The sequence below is a fragment of the Anomaloglossus baeobatrachus genome, chromosome 9 (genome assembly GCF_048569485.1).
Source record: "Anomaloglossus baeobatrachus isolate aAnoBae1 chromosome 9, aAnoBae1.hap1, whole genome shotgun sequence".
Lineage (NCBI taxonomy): Eukaryota > Metazoa > Chordata > Amphibia > Anura > Aromobatidae > Anomaloglossus > Anomaloglossus baeobatrachus.
The window spans coordinates 184,697,604-184,717,678 of NC_134361.1; the positions used below are offsets into that span (position 1 = coordinate 184,697,604).

The 20,075-nt window shown below is 52.5% G+C and overlaps 1 protein-coding gene across 1 annotated transcript in view; it reads left to right on the plus strand.

Annotated features, from left to right (window-relative positions):
- The window catches only part of RABGAP1 (RAB GTPase activating protein 1), a 295,120-nt gene that overhangs the window by 96,361 nt on the left and 178,684 nt on the right, over window positions 1–20,075 (plus strand).

Here is a 20,075-nt window from a genome sequence, read left to right on the forward strand (position 1 = left end):
GGAGGTGGGAGAGAGAGAGTGAGGGGGGGTGAGGGAGAGTGAGGGAGGGTGGGATAGAGTGAGTGAGGGAGGGTGGGAGAGTGAGGGAGGGTGGGAGAGTGAGTGAGGGAGACTGTGGGAGAGAGTGATGGAGAGGGTGGGAGAGTGAGGGAGAGGGTGGGAGAGAGAGTGAGGGAGAGAGTGAGGGAGAGGGTGGGAGAGAGAGGTGAGGGAGAGGGTGGGAGAGAGTGAGGGAGAGGGTGGGAGAGAGAGTGAGGGAGAGGGTGGGAGTGAGGGGGAGGGTGGGAGAGAGTGAGGGAGAGGGTGGGAGAGAGTGAAGGGGGGTGAGGGGTGAGGGAGGGTGAGGGTGGGAGGGTGAGGGAGGAGAGAGAGAGAGAATGTGTGATAGTGTGAACCAGCCTCTTAAATAGCAATGATCAGAGCTCAACTCTGGTTGCTGCTGTTAATCATTTAGATGCATTTAAATGGTTAATTGCTGGCAGGAGAAAATCTCAGGGTACCCATGTGTTACAATGGCAGCCTAGAGCCTTGTAAAGACCAATCTTGTCATCATTCTTAGTGTAAGACAAGCATAGTTAGGCCTCCATAGGAGATTGTTTTGTTTTTGTTTTGTTTTTTTTTAAACTATATGTTACTGTAATAAATAACTAGAAAGGAGGACAAGCAGTGTATAGTACAAAGTATCAAACCTTTTATTGAAACAATCTAATTCTATAAAATCACAGGATGACAAAATAACAAGGGGGAGGATGGAAATAGACAAAAGAAATGTGACTGTATATGAACTAGTATTAAATATGAAGCAGAAAGAGTTAATGATCAAACATTTCCCGAGAATAATATGGTTAAAATACCCCAGTCCCCTCATACAGGTATGTGTATACTGCTGCATTGCTGCAGACATGCCCGGACACCATCTTCACTTATGGGATCCTTAGGCTATGTGCGCACGTTGCGTACAGTCACTGCAGAAATTTCTGCAGCGATCTGAAGAGCACATGTGCGCTTTAAAATCGCTGCAGAAATGTCCGTAGTGAAGCCGATTCCATGCGCTCTGCCTGCAGCTCCTCCCATACACAGAGCAGGAGCTGCCGGCAAAGCGCACGGAAGAAGTGACGTCACTTCTTTTTACGCAGCGCTTCGGCAGTAGTTGAAGCGCTGCGCTCTTAAACGCCACGTGCGCACGGCCCCCTGCACAATCTCCATAGACTGTGCAAGGGACGCAGGACGCATGCAGTTACGCTGCGCTACAAAGCGCAGCGTAACTGCATGTATTTACGCAACGTGCGCACATAGCCTTATCCTTTATGGCAGACTGGCCTATCCTACTAGTACTGTTTAGCACTCAAATTTGGGTTATCCTTGTCTTTCCTTTGCAAGTATATTTTGTGGTATTTTAACCATATTATTCTTGGGAAACTATTTTCTCGGCGCTCCATTGGGAGACCCAGACGATTTGGGTGTATAGCTACTGCCTCCGGAGGCCACACAAAGCATTACACTAAAAAGTGTAAGGCCCCTCCCCTTCTGGCTATACACCCCCAGTGGGATCACTGGCTCACCAGTTTTCTGCTTTGTGCGAAGGAGGTCAGACATCCACGCATAGCTCCACTGTTTAGTCAGCAGTAGCTGCTGACTATATCGGATGGAAGAAAAGAGGGCCCATATAGGGCCCCCAGCATGCTCCCTTCTCACCCCACTTGTGGTTTGTAAGGTTGAGGTACCTATTGCTGGTACGGCGGCTGGAGCCCACATGCTGTTTTCCTTCCGCATCCCCCTGAGGGGCTCTGAGGAAGTGGGATCTTACCGGCCCCAAAGCCCTGAGGCCGGGCTCCATCCACAGGACCCATTGAACCTGCTGGATACGGAGCTGGGTACCGTTCAGGGACATGGCCCTGCACCATTCAGGTACTCTGTGTCCCCGTACACACAGGCACAGCACACTCCAGACTTGCTGGGTGTGCTAGTGCGCCGGGGACAGTAAAGGGTTACAGTCACTACAGCCTAGCTGAGTGACTTTATGTATGGGGAACTACCGCGCCGGACGCTCCGGGAGCGGCGGCGCGGCTGGGACTTGTAGTGCGCCGGGGACTTAGCGCCGACCGCGGCCTTTTTACGGCGGCGGCGCTTATAAATCCAGTCCCCGGCTTTTGCGGCCTAGCTCCCGCTTCGTTCCCGCCCCCACCCTGTCAATCAGGGTAGGGAGAGACGCTGTACAATCAGCAGCGCCGAGGGCTGGAGCCTTATTTACATGCTCCAGCCCTCTCACTGGACACTGTGGGACGCCGGTTTCCCCGCTCTGACTTGGGGGCACGCCCACGGCCCGCCCCCTACTCACACGAGCGGGAGAAGGACGCCGGCAGCCATTTTCTGCAGTCCGAGCTGAGAGATCGGACTCTGGGCGACCAGGCACAGGACTAGGGCGACCACACACCCGCTTATAGGCGGGCGGTAAGCGGCACCTGAAGTGCTGACCCCCACTAAATACCGCAGTGTCCATTGGTATTTTTATGCTTACACTGCATAGGTCGCTATTTTTGGCTATATGCCCTCTTAGATGGCGACACATCAGCAGCAGGAAAGCAGGGGTGCTAAGGCACAGGCTTTCTATGCTGCTTGTATTGCATGTACTGAAGTGTTCATGTGTATTTATGCTTGTATGCTATACACTGCACTGTACGGTCGCTAGTCTGGGCTATTTTCGCCTAGAATGACTAGATTACAGCAGCAGAAAAGCAGGGGTGCTGAGGCACAGGTTTTTTCTATGCTGCTTGTATTGCAGGGGTTGCAGTGTTCATTTGTACTTATGCTTGCATGCTATACATTGCACTGTATGGTCGATATTCTGGGCTATATTCCCCTAGATGGCTAGTCTACAGCAGCAGAAAAGCAGGGGTGCCAAGGCACAGGCTTCTATGCTGCTTGTATTGCATGTGCTGCAGTGTTCATTGTACTTTATGCTGGTATACTATACATTGCATTGTACGGGCGCCATTCTTGGCTATGTCCTAGATGGCTAGTCGGCAGCAGCATATAAGCAACTCAGGCTTTCGATGCTGTTTTTACTGCATGTGATACTGTTCCACGGCACTGAACCCCATTGTGTGCAATGCTCCCCTGGAGCACTTGGTCAGCCGGGGTCTCTACTAGACGTGGCCAAAGGAACCACCTGTCAACCCTGTCCAAGGACAGGGATGGAGTTGCAATGGGATAGAGACTTGCAGTCCGGACAGGCCATGGGCAATCTGGATCATTGCTCCCTGGCCACCTTCATTGGGAATAAAATCGGTGCTCGGGGGGGGTCCCAGGAGGCTCTCTGTATGATGGGGCAGACGTAGCTGATCAGGACTTTGATCCTGACAACGCTCTCAATCCGGATACACCGGATGGTGACGCCATAAGGAATGATCCTATAGCGTCCATCAATGGAATGTTGGATCTTTCTCCTCAGCTCCCCAGCGGAGGAGTCAGCTTCACAGCAGGAGAAGTCCCTTTTCAGTAGCTCAAACGTAGATTGAGTATTTTTCTGGCCACGCTGACTTCAGAGAAGCAGTCCAGGAACACCACGCTTACCAGATAAGCGTTTTCTCCAAACGTATTAAGGATACACGTTATCCTTTTCCCCCTGACGTGGTCAAGCGTGGGAACCAGGGTCCAAAGGTGGATTCTCCAATCTCCAGGCTTGCGGCTAGAGCTATAGTTGCAGTGGAGATGGGACTTCACTTAAAGATGCCAGACAGATGGACTCTGGTTGAAATCTGTCTAGGAGGCTATCGGCGTGTCGGTTGCTCCGGCATTTACAGCCGTATGGGCACCCTAAGCTTTTCAGCTGTTCTTGCACAGCTGGTCTTGAGCATATGTGCATTTGTGCCGCAGGGGCGTCCGTAACCTCGCAATGTCTGCATTGCGACTTACCCTATTAATGCTGTCCTGGAAGGACAGTCGAGGTTTCGGTCCTTCCCAAGCTCGGGCAGGTCCCAATTGTCCTCGTCCAAAAGAGCTGAAAAGCCTCAGAGGGGCTCAGTTTCCGGGGGGCTCAATCACGCCCAAGGAAGGCAGCCGGAGGAACCGCTACCAAGGCGGTCTCCTCATGACTCTCAGCTCTCTCATCTCTCCGCATCCGCGGTTGATGGCAGACTCGCTCGCCTTTGCGACATTTAGCTGCCACAGGTCACAGACCGGTGGGTGAGGGACATTGTGCCCACGTGCACAGGACAGGGTTCTGTTCTCGTCCTCCGACTCGATTCTTCAGAACGTCCCCACCTCCCCACCGAGCCGATGCTCTTCTGCAGGCAGAAGGAGTGGTAATCCCTGTTCCTCTTCAGGAACAAGACACGGTTTTCCTCCAATCTGGTTGTGGTGCCAAAAAAGGATGGCTCTTCCCGTTCCGTTCTGGACCTAAAACTGCTCAACAAGCACGTGGAGGCCAGGCGGTTCCGGATGAAACCCTCCGCTCCGTCATTGCCTCAATGTCTCAAGGATATTTCCTAGCATCAATAGACATCAAAGATGCTTATCTCCACGTGCCGATTGCTACAGAGCACCAATGTTTTCTACGTTTCGTGATGGGAGACGACCATCTTCAGTTCGTAGCTCTGCCATTCGGTCTGGCGACAGCCCCACGGGTGTTCACCAAGGTCATGGCGGCAGTGGTAGCAGTCTTGCACTCACAGGGACACTCTGTGATCCCTTACTTGGACGATCTACTTGTCAAGGCACCCTCTCAAGAGGCATGCCAACTCAGCCTGAATGTTGCGCTGGAGTCTCTCCAGACGTTCGGGTGGATCATCGACTTCTCAAAGTCAAACCTGTCACCGACCCAATCACTAACGTATCTTGGCATGGTGTTTCATACCCTCTCAGCGCTAGTGAAGCTTCCGCTGGACAAGCAGCGGTCACTACAGACTGGGGTGCAGACTCTCCGTCAAGGTCAGTCGCACTCCTTAAGACGCCTCATGCACTTCCTCGGGAAGTTGGTGGCGGCAATGGGACGGTTCCGTTTGCGCAGTTTCATCTGCATCCTCTTATTGGGACATTCTCCGCCAATGGGACGGGAAGTCAACATCCCTGAACAGGAAAGTATCCTTTTCACAGAAGGACTCTCTGCAATGGTGGCCTCTTCCCACCTCATTATCACAGGGAAGATCCTTCCTACCACCGTCTTGGGCGGTAGTCACGACAGACGCGAGTCTGTCAGGGTGGGGAGCAGTTTTTCTCCACCACAGGGCTCAGGGTACGTGGACTCAGCAGGAGTCCACCCTTCAGATCCATGTTCTGGAAATCAGAGCAGTGTATCTTGCCCTACTAGCCTTCCAGCAGTGGCTGGAAGGAAAGCAGATCCGAATTCAGTCGGACAACTCCACAGCGGTGGCATACATCAATCACCAAGGAGGGACACGCAGTCGGCAAGCCTTCCAGGAAGTCCGGCGGATTCTGATGTGGGTGGAAGCCACGGCCTCCACCGTATCCGCAGTTCACATCCCCGGCGTAGAAAACTGGGAAGCAGACTTCCTCAGCCGCCAGGGCATGGACGCAGGGGAATGGTCCCTTCACCCGGACGTGTTTCAGGAAATCTGTAGCCGCTGGGGAAGGCCGGACGTCGACCTAATGGCGTCCAGGCACAACAACAAGGTTCCAACCTTCATAGCACGGTCTCGCGATCACAGAGCTCTGGCGGCAGACGCCTTAGTGCAAGATTGGTCGCAGTTCCGGCTCCCTTATGTGTTTCCACCTCTGGCACTCTTGCCCAGAGTGCTACGCAAGATCAGATCCGACTGCAGCCGCGTCATACTCGTCGCCCCAGACTGGCCAAGGAGGGCGTGGTATCCGGATCTGTGGCATCTCACGGTCGGCCAACCGTCGGCACTACCAGACCGACCAGACTTACTGTCCCAAGGGCCGTTTTTCCATCGGAATTCTGCGGCCTTGAACCTGACTGTGTGGCCATTGAGTCCTGGATCCTAGGGTCTTCAGGATTATCCCAAGGGGTCGTTGCCACCATGAGACAGGCTAGGAAGCCCACGTCCACTAAGATCTACCACAGAACGTGGAGGATATTCTTATCCTGGTGCTCTGCTCAGGGAGTGTCTCCCTGGCCATTTGCATTGTCTACCTTTCTTTCTTTCCTGCAATCTAGGTTAGAAAAAGGTTTGTCGCTCGGCTCCCTTAAAGGGCAAGTCTCGGCGCTATCCGTCTTTTTTCAAAAGCGTCTAGCACGACTTCCTAGGGTGCGCACGTTCCTGCAGGGGGTTCGTCATATTGTACCCCCGTACAAGCGGCCGTTAGATCCATGGTGTCACAAACCACCGGGGGGTCACTCAGAAATCCCCCGCGCTGGCTACCAGTACGTCACAATCGGGGGGTAGCAAGGGGGGGTCACCCCTCCTTTATACCTCCCGACCGACAGACAGAGCACGTGACGCGCTCTCTAGCGCCCCTCTTATAGTCAGGCCAATTATGGAATTGCCCGACAATAAGCAAGGAGGCCGCTATACTACTTATGCCGATTATTGAAGGGTCCCCGGTGAGAGGAGGGTATATATTCCCCCGACCTCCGCGGGCGGAATATATAATATCTTCCCGAATCTCACTGGCCTCCCCACAATAATCCTTGGCACAACTCGCTGCCACCAACCGCTTCACGGTAACTATTAGCCGAACACACAGACGTGGGATTCAAGATCGAGATAACAGAACAGCCCAAGATTAATTATATAATTTTATCGCCTAAAGCACACTAGAAACTACAATATATACAATAGGGAATCTACAGAATATACATATGTCAGAGTACAGTTACAGATAAAGCATGGTTTACAACAGGTATGCAATTCAATCAGTTACCTTGTGCGTCTGGCCACAGGGGGGCGCTGTAGACCAGGTTTCCAGGAACTCTCTCACAGGTCTGTCCCAACCAGGCCCCCGAGCAGAAGAACGCTGGAAAATGGCCGAAGTAGGGTTATCAACCTGGGCAAATCCAGGTCCCCTCCTACCTTAGTGACCTCACGGGGAAGCACTGCCACTCCCCCTGCATGGATCAGAATTATCCAGAAAAGGGGATTTTGGCCATAACTTGGCCTGGGAGCGTCGTAGGCAGACGCCAATGCTCTCATTGTGACAGTTATGAATTTAGCTACAGAACGAGGGGACTCATGACCTGTCTACGAGTTCCCATATGGCTGATATCACGCCTGGGGCATTTCCCAAGCTCCCCCTTCCATAAAAAAGGTGTGCCAGCATCGTCCGCCTGCGCAAACACCATTTTTATGGTTGCCATATTTATCGGAGATATGGCTTGCGAGATATGAACCATTTTTTACTGGAGTCGTTCTGTCTGGCTACTTCCAAGCCTTGCTAATGAGATACAACTCTTGTTACAGGGTGACGGCAGGGAGTCATCCTGGGTCCATTGTCCGCACAACATCTCATCTCCATATCAGAGGAGATGGCTGTTGGAGGTGTAAGTGGGATGTGACACCTTCACAGATGCTGGACATTTGAGAACAAGAATGGAGGGGGGGCACTGCCAGGGAGTGATGAGAGCAATTATGACTTCTAGTCATAATTCCTCTTCATATCCCAGGATTTACCTCACACCTCCCCCCTTTTGAGGGCGCTAGGGGGCAGCACACTCCGGTGTTCCCCCGTGCGCCCGTCCGCGACCTCTCCTTGTCGGGACAGCCCGTCTGCGTTACCGTGGTCACGGCCCCTTTTGTGGCGAATGGTGAAGTCGTATTGCTGGAGCGCAAGGCTCCATCGCAACAATCGCCCATTCGTCCCAGAGACGGTGTGCAACCAGCTGAGGGGATTGTGGTCCGTCTCCACGATGAAGTGGCGCCCGTATAGATAGGGTTGCAGACGCTGCAGGGCCCACACTATGGCCAGGCACTCCTTCTCCATCGTGGAATAGGCAACTTCCCTTGGTAACAGCTTCCTGCTCAGGTACAAGACTGGGTGCTCTTGGCTCGCAGAGTCCACCTGGCTGAGCACCGCACCGAGGCCGAAGTCACTGGCGTCGGTCTGTACTACAAACGGCCGCGTGAAGTCGGCTGCCTGTAGCACGGGCGGGCTGGACAGGGCGTCCTTTAGGGCCCGGAAGGCTGTCTCGCAGTCCACTGTCCAATCGACTGCAGAGGGCAGCTTCTTCTTGGTGAGGTCCGTCAAGGGCTTTGCCAGGCTACTATAGCATGGAACAAACCTCCTATAGTACCCCGCGGTCCCCAAGAAGGACATCACCTGCTTCTTGGTCCTGGGGGTGGGCCAGGATGCGATGGCCTCCACTTTCTCAGGCTCGGGCTTCAGCGTTCCCCCACCTACCCGGTGACCGAGGTACTGGACCTCGCTCATGGCCAGCTGACACTTTCCCGGCTTGATGGTCAAACCTGCCCGGTGGATCCGCCTGAGCACCTGTGCTAGATGCTCTAGGTGGTCCTCCCAGGTGGGACTGAAGACGGCAATGTCATCCAGGTACGCGGCCGCGTACCCTTCAAGTCCCTTGAGCAGGGTGTTGACCATCCGCTGGAAAGTGGCAGGGGCATTCCTCATCCCGAATGGCATCACCGTGGACTCGTACAGTCCAAATGGGGTAATAAAGGCAGAGCGTTCCCTGGCCTTGCGAGTCAGGGGGATCTGCCAATATCCCCGGCTCAGGTCCATGATGGTCAGGTACTGAGCCCCGGCCAACTGATCGAGCAGGTCATCGATGCGTGGCATTGGGTACGCATCGGCGACCGTGACAGCATTGAGCCCCCTGTAGTCCACGCAGAACCGAGTGGTTCGGTCCTTCTTAGGGACGAGGACTACAGGCGAGGCCCAAGCGCTGTTGGATGCCTGGATCACCCCCAGCTCCAGCATCTCGTCAATCTCCTGGCGCATGTGTTGCTGCACCTCCAGGGAGACCCGATATGCTGAACGCCGGATCGGGGGATGATCCCCAGTGTCCACGTGATGGACAGCCAAGTCAGTCCTTCCGGGCTGGGTGGTAAACAACCCCCGGAAGGGGAGGAGGGTGGCCCACAGCTGGGACCGTTGGTCCTCCAAGAGCTGGTGGCCAACCTCCACATCCTCAATGGATCCGCCTGCCCTAACCTGGGCTAGCATATCCAAGAGGGTTTCCGCTTCTCCCTCCTCGGGCAGGTTGCACACAGGGAGTGCACATGCCTCCCGCTCATGATGTGCCTTCATCATGTTCACATGGAAGGGCTTCCGCCTTCCACGGGCAGGGTCCAGGGTGACCAGGTACGTCACAGGGTTGAGCTGCTGGTACACGAGGTATGGGCATTCCCAGGCTGCCTGAAGCTTGTCCTGTGGTACGGGGACCAGTACCCACACCTCTTGACCCACTTGGTAGGTCCTCTCACAAGCGTTCTGGTCGTACCAACGCTTCTGATCGGCCTGGGCTTGAGCCATATTGTCGTGTACCAGTTGCGTCAAGGCCTGCATTTTGTCCCGGAAGCGCATGACATACTCGATAACCGACACTCCAGGGGTGGCCAAATCCCCTTCCCAAGCCTCTTTCACCAGAGCCAGGGGGCCCCGCACACGTCGCCCGTACAGGAGCTCAAACGGTGAGAATCCTGTTGAGGCCTGTGGAACCTCCCGGTAAGCAAATAACAGGTGTGGGAGATACCGCTCCCAGTCACGCCCATGGGAGTCGACCAACATCTTAAGCCTCTGCTTTAAGGTGCCATTGAACCGCTCGCACAGGCCATTAGTCTGTGGATGGTACGGGCTGGCCACCAGATGTCGCACCTGGACTTGCTTACAGAGGGCCTCCATCAGCTGGGACATGAATTGGGTCCCCCGGTCAGTGAGCATTTCCTGGGGAAAACCCACTCGGGAGAAAATCTCCAGCAATGCGGTGGCGACCTTGTCAGCCCGAATGGACGACAAGGCCACTGCTTCTGGGTACCGGGTGGCATAGTCAACTACCGTCAGTATGAAGCGTTTCCCGGAGCTGCTGGGGATGGCCAGCGGGCCGACCAGATCCACAGCCACCCTCCTGAAAGGCTCATCGATGATTGGCAGAGATACTAGTGGGGCTTTGGGGTGTGGCCCCGCCTTCCCCACTCTCTGACAGGTTTCACACGAACGGCAGTAGGCAGCCACATCGGCCCCCATTTTTGGCCAGTAGAAATGCTGGTTTAACCTGGCCTTGGTCTTAGCGATCCCTAGGTGTCCGGCCATCGGAATCTCATGTGCGATCCGCAACAACTCCGTCCGGAACGGATAGGGTACCACCAACTGTCGGTCCCTGGGCCACGCCTCCGGTGAACCCTGCTGGACCGTGGCCCGGTACAGCCGTCCTTGGTCCCAGACCACTCGCTCCGGGTCCGAGTCCGAGGGAGGCTGTGCCGCCTGCTCCTTTAGAGCTTTCAGGCTGTCGTCAGCTTCTAACGCTGCCTGAAACCCCTGACCAGATGTGGCCAGAATCGACGAGACTGTCACATCTTCGGTCAGTACCCCGGGACCTGTGTCCTGGCCTCCACCTGACTCGGCTGCCACTTGGTCAGAAGGGGAAGAGCTATCGGACCTCCGGGAGGCCCCTTGGCTTCCAGCACTCCCACTGCGGGTGACAGCGGCCACAGCCGCTGCGACCGTGGGTCGTGCCTGCTCCTCCTCCGTTCCTGACCAAGTCGCCGGTTCAGGCAGACCTACCTGGCTTCCTGACACCCCGGTTGTGGGGGAACCCTGCACCGAGATCTTACCTGGGAGCACTTCCGCTCCTGGACCGGCCCCAATCTCACCTGCCTGTTCCCCTCCTGCAGCAACAGAACCCCGGTGTGAAATCTCTGGGGACCCCACATTTGCTGTGGTAGCCCCCACCCCACACACTGGTCCTCCCCCTGCAGCACCCTGCTCTCTGCTTATCCCTGCAGAGGGCAACAGATCCCAGCCCACAGGCTGGTTACTTGTAGAGGCATTGTCACACCTTTCTCTGACCCCCTCCCCTGTCACAGCTGCAGCTGTGTGTGTGTCTATGGTGTCTGTGCAAGCAGAAATATCAGAGTTCACTCCCTCCTCCCTTACATCATTCATAGATAACACATTAACATTGTCAGGAGTCATGTCAGCACTGGCTGAAGGTTCAGCCTTTGGGGCGGGGCCAAACTGGGAGGTTATTTGCCCCAAATCTGTCCCAAGTAGCACGTTTGCAGGGATCCGATCAGTTACCCCCACCTCCCTCACCCCTCGCCCTGCGCCCCAGTCCACATAAATGTCAGCAACAGGCAGCGCCGGGTCAATGCCTCCAATCCCGGAGACAGCGAGGGTTTTTCCAGGGATCAAGTCTTGGGGGGACACCATCTCAGGCCGCACCAGAGTCACCTCCGAGGCGCTGTCTCGCAGTCCTATGGTCACAGACTGGCCGACGGTGACAGGTTGGAAGCTGTCCAGGGACCTACCACCACCCCCACCCACACAATACACCTTGGGCGGCCCTTGGGACGGGGACGGAGCCGGGGCCTTGGGACGCTGAGGGCACATGGCCTTGAAGTGTCCAGGTAGGTTGCACTGGTGGCACCGTCTTGGCTCTGCCACGGGCCTGGAGAGGGGAGTTGAGGGGGACACCCCCTGCAGTCTAGGGGCAGGTGGGGCAGTCGCAGAGTTCATCTTACCCCCTCTCCAGGTGCTGCTGGTGGCCGCTCTCCTGGCCTCAGGGGCCCGGTTGTTGGTGTAGTCATCGGCAAGGGCAGCTGTAGCCGTGGACCCCTTTGGCTTCTGGTCTCGGATGAACTGGCGGAGATCCTCAGGGCAGTTCCACAAGAGTTGCTCCGTGATGAACAAGTCCAGGATCTCCGGTCCGGTGGAAAGCTGCAGGCCTTGGGTCCAGTGGTCGGCAGCTCGGGCAAGTGCCCGCCGGTGGTCAGCCCAGGAGTCCTTTGGTCCCTTCTGCAGCGTCCGGAACTTCTTGCGGTAGGACTCCGGGGTGAGGTTGTACTGTTGGATCAGGGCCCGCTTGATGGTGTCGTAGCCCTGATCCGCCTCAGCAGGCAAGTCCCCAAGGATATCCAGGGCCTTACCCCTTAAACGGGGGGTCAGGTATTTGGCCCACTGGTCCTTGTTCAGATGATGCTGCAAGCAAGTCCGTTCAAAAGCAGTCAAGAAAGAGTCCAAGTCTCCATCCTTCTCCAGCACTGGGAAGTCCTCAACACGGACCTTTGGAAGTTTGGTGTCTGGAAGGTCACGGGTGGCTGATGAGGGCCGGAGCTGAGCTAGCTGCAGCTGGTAGTTACGCTCTGCCTGGCGCTCTTCACGCGCTGCTTGCCGCTCACGCTCGGCCATGAGTTCCTTGTAGCCCTCCCGGTCTCCAGCCTGGCGTAGGGCCATAGCCATTTGAAGAAGGCTATCCGAGCCTCCCAGGCTCGGTGGAATGGCACGTGGTGATCTGCGGCCCGCTGCGGAGCCTGGTGATTCACTGTCCATTGCAGAGCGGAGGGCTGGCATCTGGCTCGTTGAGGACCCTTGGGCGAGCTGCTCCTCATCTTGTCCAGCAGTGCCCGGTTGTGCAATGTCCTCTGCAGAGCTGTTTTCTGGCGTCGAGCTCCTGGAGGACTCGTGGACAACCTCCTCATCGTCTCTGGCCTTAGCATCGGCCATTCCTTTGGCTTTGCTCCTGGTGCTCTCAGCCATTCTTGCAGACTTTTGGTCACTGACACAGAACTGACACCTGATGCCTCCACACACCTTACAGTATCTGCACTCTGACACTCTAGTGTTGAGCTAGTCTGAAGACCCCAGCAGCCACAGCTGCTGCAGGCAGTCTTTAGTGTCTGGGAGTATGGGTCTCACACTCACACACACTATTATCTCGATCCCACCGCTTGCCACCAATATGTCACAAACCACCGGGGGGTCACTCAGAAATCCCCCGCGCTGGCTACCAGTACGTCACAATCGGGGGGTAGCAAGGGGGGGTCACCCCTCCTTTATACCTCCCGACCGACAGACAGAGCACGTGACGCGCTCTCTAGCGCCCCTCTTATAGTCAGGCCAATTATGGAATTGCCCGACAATAAGCAAGGAGGCCGCTATACTACTTATGCCGATTATTGAAGGGTCCCCGGTGAGAGGAGGGTATATATTCCCCCGACCTCCGCGGGCGGAATATATAATATCTTCCCGAATCTCACTGGCCTCCCCACAATAATCCTTGGCACAACTCGCTGCCACCAACCGCTTCACGGTAACTATTAGCCGAACACACAGACGTGGGATTCAAGATCGAGATAACAGAACAGCCCAAGATTAATTATATAATTTTATCGCCTAAAGCACACTAGAAACTACAATATATACAATAGGGAATCTACAGAATATACATATGTCAGAGTACAGTTACAGATAAAGCATGGTTTACAACAGGTATGCAATTCAATCAGTTACCTTGTGCGTCTGGCCACAGGGGGGCGCTGTAGACCAGGTTTCCAGGAACTCTCTCACAGGTCTGTCCCAACCAGGCCCCCGAGCAGAAGAACGCTGGAAAATGGCCGAAGTAGGGTTATCAACCTGGGCAAATCCAGGTCCCCTCCTACCTTAGTGACCTCACGGGGAAGCACTGCCACTCCCCCTGCATGGATCAGAATTATCCAGAAAAGGGGATTTTGGCCATAACTTGGCCTGGGAGCGTCGTAGGCAGACGCCAATGCTCTCATTGTGACAGTTATGAATTTAGCTACAGAACGAGGGGACTCATGACCTGTCTACGAGTTCCCATATGGCTGATATCACGCCTGGGGCATTTCCCAAGCTCCCCCTTCCATAAAAAAGGTGTGCCAGCATCGTCCGCCTGCGCAAACACCATTTTTATGGTTGCCATATTTATCGGAGATATGGCTTGCGAGATATGAACCATTTTTTACTGGAGTCGTTCTGTCTGGCTACTTCCAAGCCTTGCTAATGAGATACAACTCTTGTTACAGGGTGACGGCAGGGAGTCATCCTGGGTCCATTGTCCGCACAACATCTCCATATCAGAGGAGATGGCTGTTGGAGGTGTAAGTGGGATGTGACACCTTCACAGATGCTGGACATTTGAGAACAAGAATGGAGGGGGGGCACTGCCAGGGAGTGATGAGAGCAATTATGACTTCTAGTCATAATTCCTCTTCATATCCCAGGATTTACCTCACACATGGGATCTGAACAGGGTACTAGTTGCCCTCCAGAAGCCGCCCTTCGAGCGTCTGAGGGAGGTTTCACTTTCTAGACTATCACAGAAAGTGGCTTTTCTGGTAGCGATCACATCTCTTCGGAGAGTGTCTGAGCTAGCAGCGCTGTCATCCAAGGCTCCTTTCCTGGTCTTCCACCAGGACAAGGTAGTGCTGCGCCCCATTCAGGAGTTTCTCCAGAAGGTGGTATCCTCTTTTCATCTTAATCAGGATATCTCTTTGCCTTCTTTTTGTCCTCATGCAGTTCATCGGTATGAGAAGAATTTACATTTGTTAGATCTGGTGAGAGCACTCAGAATCTACATTTCCCGCACGGCGCCCCTGCGCCGCTCCGATGCACTCTTTGTCCTTGTCGCTGGTAAGCGCAAAGGGTCGCAGGCTTCCAAAGCCACCCTGGCTCGATGGATCAAAGAACCAATTCTTGAAGCCTACCGTTCTGCTGGGCTTCCGGTTCCATCAGGGCTGAAGGCCCATTCTACCAGAGCCGTGGGTGCGTCCTGGGCATTGCGACACCAGGCTACGGCTCAACAGGTGTGCCAGGCAGCTACCTGGTCGAGTCTGCACACTTTCACCAAACATTATCAGGTGCATACCTATGCTTCGGCGGACGCCAGCCTAGGTAGAAGAGTCCTGCAGGCGGCAGTTGCCTCCCCGTAGGGGAGGGCTGTCTTCGCAGCTCTAACATAAGGTATTTCTTTACCCACCCAGGGACAGCTTTTGGACGTCCCAATCGTCTGGGTCTCCCAATGGAGCGCCGAAGAAGAAGGGAATTTTGTTACTTACCGTAAATTCCTTTTCTTCTAGCTCCTATTGGGAGACCCAGCACCCACCCTGTTGTCCTTCGGGATTTTTGGGTTTTTTCGGGTACACATGTTGTTCATGTTGAACGGTTTTTCAGTTCTCCGATGTTACTCGGAGTGAATTTGTTTAACCAAGTTATTGGCTTTCCTCCTTCTTGCTTTTGCACTAAAACTGGTGAGCCAGTGATCCCACTGGGGGTGTATAGCCAGAAGGGGAGGGGCCTTACACTTTTTAGTGTAATGCTTTGTGTGGCCTCCGGAGGCAGTAGCTATACACCCAATCGTCTGGGTCTCCCAATAGGAGCTAGAAGAAAAGGAATTTACGGTAAGTAACAAAATTCCCTTCTTTGATCATGAAGCCTTTGTGCTTTATATTTAACCCCTTCACGACCGGCCGATTTTGCTCTTTCCGTTTTTTTTTTTCACCATTCTTCCAAGAGACGTAACTTTTTTTTTATTTTTCAGTCAATCTTGCCATATAAGGGCTCGTTTTTTTACGGAACGAGGTGTACTTTTAAATGAAACCTTGTGTTTTACCATATAGTGTACTGGAAAATGGCAAAAAAAAAATCCAAATGCAGGAAAAATTGAAAAGAGAGTGCGAGTGCACAATTGGTTTTGAGATATTTGGTTCACAGTGTTCACTGTATGGTAAAACTGATATGTCGCTGTAATTCCGCAGGTCGGTATGAGTTCGTAGACACCAAACCTGAATAGGTTTAATTTTATTTAAGGGGTGAAAAAAAAAATCAGAAGATTGTCCAAAAAAAGTGGCGTACCTTTTGTGCCATTTTCTTCAACTTGTAGCGTTCTCATTTTTTTAAAACTGTGACTCAGTGGCGGCTTATTTTTTGCGTCTCGAGCTGACGTTTTCAACGGTACCATTTTTGCGCAGGTGTTACGTTTTCATAGCCTGTTATTGCATTTAGCGCAAAATTTGTGGCGACCAAAAAAACGTAATTTTGGCGTTTGGAATTTTTTTGCCACTACGCAGTTTACCGATCAGCTTAAGTGATGTTATAGTTTGATCGGACAATTTTGAACGCGGTGATACCAAATGTATGTATATTGTTTTAATTTTAAAACCCTTTTATTTTTCAATGGGCCAATGAGGGGTGATTTGAACTTTTAGGGGTTTTTCTTTTAAACTTTTTTTTTTTACACTTTTTTTTTTTTTTTTTTCATACTTTTTTATTTTACTAGTCCCCCCCCCATAGCCATTAGAAGTCTGATCGCTCATTCATTTCTTCCGATTAGAGCAGCACCGCTCAGACCGGGAGAAATGATCATCTCTTGTAACTAGCATCACTCGGTTGTTTCTTACAGGATCTGAGTCATTAGTCACGATCGCTATTATTATAGTGCTGTCACATATTGATAGCGCCATTTAAGGGGTTAAAAAGCATGGGGCGATAGTGATTCCACATGTGCTTAGCAGGCACACATGTCAGCTGTATAAATCAGCTAATATGTGCGCCGATATCCCCTGGCTGCCGGCAGCAGCAGGTGGGGATTAAAGGGAACCTGTTACCACTTTTTTGGCCTATAAGCTGCGGCCACCACCACCGGGCTCTTATATGCAGCATTCTAGCATGCTGTATATAAGAGCCCAGGCCGGGGGTATAACATAAAAAACATTTTATAATACTTACCTAATGGTCGCACTGTGGGCCTAATGGGTGTCTCCGTTGTCCAGTGCCGACTCCTCCTCTTTCGGCCATCTTCGTCCTCTTTCTGAAGCCTGGGTGCATGACACGTCCTAGGTCATACACACTCTCCGGTCCTGCGCAGGCGCACTACTATACTTTGATCTGCCCTGCTCAGGACCTGAATGCCGGATGTGTGGATGACGTCAGACCCGTCATGCACCGCGGCTAGAGAAGGAGAACAAAGATGGCCAAAAGAGGTGGCGCCGGCATCTACAGCCAGTGCAATCACATCTTATTTGTCCATTTTCCCTCCTCACCCTTGTTATTTTGTCATCCTGTGATTTTATAGAATTAGATTGTTTAAATAAAGGTTTTCGGATTCTTCGTACTATTCTCTCCTTGTCCTCCTTTCTATTTATGTTCTGTATGGAGTTGGTACTGAACCAAGCAGTGAGTAGTCTCTGACTCTCGGTTCATTATTCTTAGTATGGCTTTGATGGTGCATATATTTATACTATAGTACGAAGTATATAGCACAAATGATCAAACTTGTTCAAGTTCCATAGGGAGAATTAAGAGTCAATTTTTTTTTTTTTTTAAAGGGAAAAAACCCCCAAACATTAAAATCACTCCTCTTGGATCTCCACTTCTGTAAAAGTCCAATGTATGAGAATAGAAAATTAAAGTGGCTATCCGGCTTATTTTGCCTTTTTCTTGTCATTACATTATTGGGCTACATTAGGGCAGGTAAGTAGATAGTGACTGCCTACCTACTCTGCTGTCAGCCCCTCTCCCCTGGCTCAGAGCAGTCATGTGACTGCTCCTGCCATGATTTTGCTGCTTCCTGTGAGGTCACGACAGGGCAGGAGCTTGTCAACAGGCATCACAGCCGACGTCATGTAGCCGCCCTGCTGGGCAGGTACATGGCTCCGCAGTCTCCGCCCCCTCCCCACATTCCATAGTGCAAGGGTCACGCTGCATGCAGCTCCCGATGCTGCTGGCGGCATGCAGGCACTGGCCCCCATTACTGGACGTTGCCTGTGCTGGGGCTGTGCAGTCAGTGTTGTATATCAGATGACTGATTCACTGGTGCTGCGCAGATGGGAGCGCTGTGTACAGCTATGATCAGCCGCCGGACAATCAGAGGCCAGCAGCGGATCAGTGCAGTAGCTGTATGCAAAGCCAAACTCTGTATACAGCTATGATCTGCCAATCAGAGGCCAGCAGCAGATCACTGAAGAGGCTGCATAGAGAGCGCTTCCCTGCACAGCGCCCGGGAATCAGTCCTCTGATATAAAGCGCTGACTGCACGGCCCCTGCACCAGCAGCGATCAGCAATGAGAGGGCTGCGGCTGCAAGATTCAGGACACAGGGCACCGAGGGAACGAGGACAGGTGAGGAGGATTTGTGTTTTTGTTTTTTTTGGGGGTTTTTTTGTGTGTGAAGAATGGCAGACTAGTGGGCAATTCTACAGGAGAGAGCACTGCTACAAGAAGAGGAGCCCAAGAGGACATTACTATAGGATGGGCACTATGAAAGGGGACATTACTATATTATGAGGACAGGGGTGGGCACATTACTATAGTATGGCGACAGTGATGGGCACATTACTATAGTATGGGGATAGGGATGGGCACATTACTATAGTATGGGGATAGGGATGGGCACATTACTACATTATATGTGCGAGGGATGTGAGGTGATCTGTCACAGATGAGAGAAGCAGGATCACGGCTCTGTACTACCAATGATTGGAAATACAGAGCAGTGATATCTCATCTGTGCAGCACAATCCCCTCACATCCACCGCCAATATAATGTAGTAATGTGCCCATCTTTACTGGAGTGATGAGGTCAGTGCTGGGGCAGAATAGTGACAGCCATTGAGTGTGCACAGGGCGGGGCTGGACAGTGAGGGCGGGCGGGGCCAGCTCTGACTGTGAAGTTTGGCATAAGAATTGTCATGTTAGGTTGAGCTGCATGTAAACAAAGAGCTGCAGAGAATAAAGTGATAATTCAAGAGGAACAAAAGTTAGAAAACAAAAAAGTAATGTAGGGATGTTTTATATGACAATACAGCACAGATTAGCTTAAAATATGTTTTGGAGTTTGTCGGGCAACTCCTTTAACCTAGAACGTAAAGGTCATAAAGAAAAAATAATCAAACCGCGGGCATTGCTGTATTGGATCGTCACACCTCACTCAAAAAAATTCAATAAAAAAAAGTGATCAAATACCCTCGGAGTACATCAAAATAGTACCAATGATTAAAAAAAAGCTCTCCATGCAAAAAAACCCCCAAGCTCTTAGACATGGAGAAATAAAGTTACAGGTTTTCGAAAATGGTTATGCAAATGGATGTGGGTGTAATTTATTTTCAGCACCAATTTTATGGACTTTAAGAAGGGGCGTGGCTCTCAGGGGCCTCTGGGGCGCGGCTCTCGGGGGCCTCTGGGGCGTGGCTCTCGGGGGCCTCTGGGGCGCGGCTCTCAGGGGCCTCTGGGGCGCGGCTCTCGGGGGCCTCTGGGGCGCGGCTCTCGGGGGCCTCTGGGGCGTGGCTCTCGGGGGCCTCTGGGGGCGTGTCTTTAGGCTGCTTGACATAATTACCATCTGAGCCTCACCTCTTTTAGTAAATACAATAAATATAGTACCAAATAAAAATTCCTGTATCTAGTACCATATGGTGGATTACCCCCCCCCCCTTTAAAAACCGGAGTACTCCGGGCAGCAGGGGGAATAAAACTAAAGTAGGAGCCGGTCACTCTTGATCTGATGAAAGGTCTTGTTTAAAAAGCAGTGCAGTATCTAAACTTCATCCCATTTGTCACTGCCCCTTGCGCGCGGACTCTTCCTGACCGGCGGCGGTCTGCACAGCACTTCTGCATAATTAAGCTGTCTATCTTGCCAGAAATCCAATTGATGCTTGCGGCGCTCGGCTCATACCTGTAGTCATTTTCTTGAGCTCCGGTATGCTTTGAATTATTTGCTTCGTAAGGCTGGGATATTTATATTCTGGGATTAGCTGATGATGCATTCATTATAAATATACTGAGCCCCCGTCACTTCTAGCATCTCATCATTCATAATCTTTCCTTAAAGTTACCCTCCAGTTAAGAATTGGACAATAAATGCCTAAAACATTGTCCAAATACCCGCTGAGCATCATTGTTTTCCCATCTTTCTGGCATGGCTATGATTCCAAGTCTCATATCTGTAGTATAACTGCAAGCTTCTCAGTCGACTCCATTGCATGCTACTATTTTGCAATCCTGGATGTTCCCCCATGGGTGCGGCTGGTGCAGCCAACAGAAAGGGGTAAGGTCTCATGCTATAAAAGCACAGCATGTATAGTCCAGCCTGAGATACAACCCAACTAAAATCGGGGTGAAATGTCTGACTGTAGAACAACCGTTTACGTCACTCAGGTGCTCCAGCTCAGCTACTATTGAAGTGAAGAG